The sequence below is a fragment of the Salvelinus alpinus genome, chromosome 26 (genome assembly GCF_045679555.1).
Source record: "Salvelinus alpinus chromosome 26, SLU_Salpinus.1, whole genome shotgun sequence".
Taxonomy (NCBI): domain Eukaryota; kingdom Metazoa; phylum Chordata; class Actinopteri; order Salmoniformes; family Salmonidae; genus Salvelinus; species Salvelinus alpinus.
In genome coordinates this window covers 10475798-10479711 of record NC_092111.1, presented here as the reverse complement: position 1 = coordinate 10479711, position 3914 = coordinate 10475798, and positions in this window count along the sequence as shown.

The window sequence follows — 3914 nt, the reverse complement described above, 5'->3', positions numbered from 1 at the left end:
GGCCACAATCAGCAGCCTGATCAACTCTATGTGAAGGAGATGTATCGCGCTGCATGAAGCAAATGGTGGTCACACCAGATACTGACTGGTTTTCTGATCCACGCCCCTAACTTTTATTTTCAAGGTATCTGTGACCAACAGATGCATATCTGTATTCCCAGTCATGTGAAATCCATAGATTAGGGCCTAATGAATTCATTTCAATTGACTGATTTCCTTATATGAACTGTAACTCAGTAACATATTTGAAATGGTTGTGTTTATATTTTTGTTCAGTATACATGGTTTGCTGTTTGTATGTTGAGTAGACTCAGATGAGCGTCTGAGCAAGTCCATAATATGCTTATTTGTATATACCTGACAGTGGTTTTGCCACTTCTTAAACACCTGAATTATGCAAGCAGCGCATGAGAGCTGGGCGAGGCAGGTAGCGTAGCGTAGCGGTTAGAGTGTTGGGCCAGTAACCGAAAGGTCGCTGCGGGGACTTGCTTCCGTTCAGCCGCAAGAGCATTAGTGAGGTCTGGCACTGATTTTGGGTGATTAGGCCTGGTTCGCAGTCGGCGTTCCGTTCATCCCAAAGGTGTTCGATGGTCTGGGCTCTGTGCAGGCTAGTCAAGTTCTTCCACACCGATCTCGACAAACCATTTCTGTATGGACCTTGCTATGTGCACGGGGGCATTGTCATGCTGAAACAGGAAAGGGCCTTCCCCAAACTGTTGCCACAAAGTTGGAAGCACAGAATTGTCTAGAATGTCATTGTATGCTGTAGGGTTAAGATTTCCTTTCATTGGAACAAAGGGGTCTAGCCCGAACCATGAAAAACAACCCCAGACCATTATCCCTCCTCCGCCAAACTTTACAGTTGACACTATGCGTTGGGGCAGGTAGCGTTTTCCTGACATCCGCCAAACTCAGATTCGTCTGTCAGACTGCTGGATGGTGAAGCGTGATTCATCACTCCAGAGAACGCATTTCCACTGCTGCAGAGTCCAATGGCGGCAAGCTTTACACCACTCCAGCTGACACTTGGCATTGAGCATGTTGATCTTAGGCTTGTGTGCGGCTGCTCGGCCATGGAAACCCATTTCATGAAGCTGCCAACGAACACTTCTTTTGCTGACGTTGCTTCCAGAGGCATTTCTGCACTCGGTAGTGAGTATTGCAACCGAGAACAGGCGATTTTTACCTGCTACACGCTTCATCACTCTGCGGACGTGTTCTGTGAGCTTGTGTGGCCTGCCACCTCGCAGCTGAGCCATTGTTGCTCCTAGACATTGACACTTCATAATAACAGCACTTACAGTTGACCGGGGCAGCTCTAGCAGGGCAGAGATTTGATGAACTGACTTGTTGGAAAGGTGGCATCCTATGACGGTGCCACGTTGAAAGTCACTGAGCTCTTCAGTGAGGCTATTCTACTGCCAATGTTTGTCTATGGAGATTGCATGGCTGTGTGTTCAATTTTATTCACCTGTCAGCAACGGGTGTGGCTGAAATAGCCGAATCCACTAAATTGAAGGCGTGTCCACATACTCTTTGTATATATCGTGTATATTCTCGAGGAAAGCTGCAAGATGCACCAATCACCTTAAAGCCATAATGGAGAAGGATGCTACCTAATTTCATGAGGGTGTGGTTTATGGCATATTTCATCTGGAATCTTCCAGTGCTTGTGTTTCGGTCTGGACATAGAATAAGATACAACTTTAAAAAAGTGAACTGTTCCCTTTTGACAGTGAGGAATGGGTTGTTTAAATGATTCTAACATGAAACCATTGTAGGTTTACTGATTCCGAAATACACAGTTTAGTCATGTTGTTGGACAGTAGGTCAGATGAAGTGAACCCCCTGGTCGACTGCCCCTCCCCTCCCCACCTCCATTTTTTTCTAGAATCTCCCTGTGTAAATAGTGTTTGATCCCGCTCTCTCTCTCTCTCTCTCTCTCTCTCTCTCTCTCTCTCTCTCTCTCTCTCTCTCTCTCTCTCTCTCTCTCTCTCTCTCTCTCTCTCTCTCTCTCTCTCTCTCTCTCGCTTCATCAATGGCCCTCATTCATTCCCCCTCTACCTCTGCATGCCTCTGTACCCCCTTCCCTCCTTCACTATTCATTCCTATGATTTTTCCTGCCTGTACCTTTCCATGGCTTGAAGTATTTCAACGCACGCGTATTAACCCATTGTAAAGACATGCCTATAGAGGCAATCACACTCAGTAAATAAAATATGTTCTATTGTCACATACACCAGACAGGTGCAGTCAAATGCGTTGTTTTACAGGGTCAGCCATAGTAGTACGGCGCCCCTGGAGCAAATTAAGGTTAAGTGCCTTGCTCAAGGGCACGTCGAGCGATTTTTAAACTTGTCGGCTTGGGTATTCAAACCAGCGACCTTTCAGTTCCAGACTACCTGCTGCCCAGACTACCTGCTACCTGCTGCCCAGACTACCTGCTGCCCAGTATTGGCCTACTAAAATGCAACGCTAAGCAGCATCCATTGATATCGACAGATCCACCTCACCACTCCATGCACACACAGCCATCATACACAGCCATCATACACAGGGTACACAGGGTTGCATACACAGGGTTGCATACACAGGGTGGCATACACAGGGTGGTATACACAGGTGGCATACAAACTCCAGACCTCACAGACACCCACCCCACACATAGATAAATACACCCACATATGCATACCCTCTCTCTGTGTAGGCCTGTCTCTCTCTGCCCCTCTATTCCCTCCCTCTTGCTCTCTTTTCTCTCTCTCTCTCTCTCTCTCTCCTCTGAATGCCTATTTCGAGTGCATGTGGTTAGTTGGGCGTGTTCACGGTCATCAGTGACCCATTCTCTCGTTCAATTCCTTCTTCTTTACCTGCATCACCTCTATCAGTGTGCCCAGGCCATGCATGTGTCAAACACACACACACACACACACATTCACTCTGTGCTAACATCCTACATTAATACCCCAACCCCTCCCTCGCCCCATTTCCTCCCACCCCTTCTCTGATCTATTTTTGTGTTATGTGGCGAGTAGGGTGTGTGTGCTCGGTTTGCAGCCCTGCCCAGTAAAATACAGACTTTTCAAGGAAGTCAACAATATAATATGGTCGCTTTATTGTAATTACAAGGTTCCAGTTTTGGAAATAGCCAGGCTACCCACAAGCACTTGCTGTGTCTGTCTCTACGGGACACTCGTTGCTATTCTTTTGCACCCCCCTCAACTCCCCCGGCCAGCTCTCTTTTGGTTTATTATTATTTGGCACAGCAACGCAGAAGCCCGTCAGTAAATCAAGTGACATCATCATAGCCAATGAAATGTAATTGGTTCTCACTAGCTGAGTGTTGAAAATCTGGCACGTGGGAGGCCAACCCTGACCACGATGAACCACAGAGCCTTGCGGTCTTTGTCTTAACCCTAAAATTACTGCCGGCAAATTACTAGGCTTTATTAATTTAAAGAGGCTGACATTCAAGGTAAATTCCGTAATTGATAGTTTAGACTTAACCCTAAAACCTGCTGCCCAGATTTAGTAAGAGCATCTGCTTGTTTTATCAGCAGATTGTACACTGTAATAATGTTTTTACAGTCAATTCTCATGGTAAAATCTCTCCTTTACATTGTGCCAAAAACTTATTCAGGGTGAGTGAAGTCAGTCATTTTGCCCATTTTGGTATGTTCATAAGCTGTGGTACATTCCTAGAGTGATAGATATTCACCTGGTTGTGCTTATGACTACCGTTGCTATGAGTGTGTGAATGCCCAGTGTATTCTCTCCAATGTTAGGCAACTTATTTTTGCTGTTCATAATCAAAGATTTTCAAAGATATTCTTGCTTGGCCTATGACGGCACAACACATAATTTCCCCTTCACTCTTTCATCCAATCATCATTCTTATCTGTCCTTTTCTGCCCACC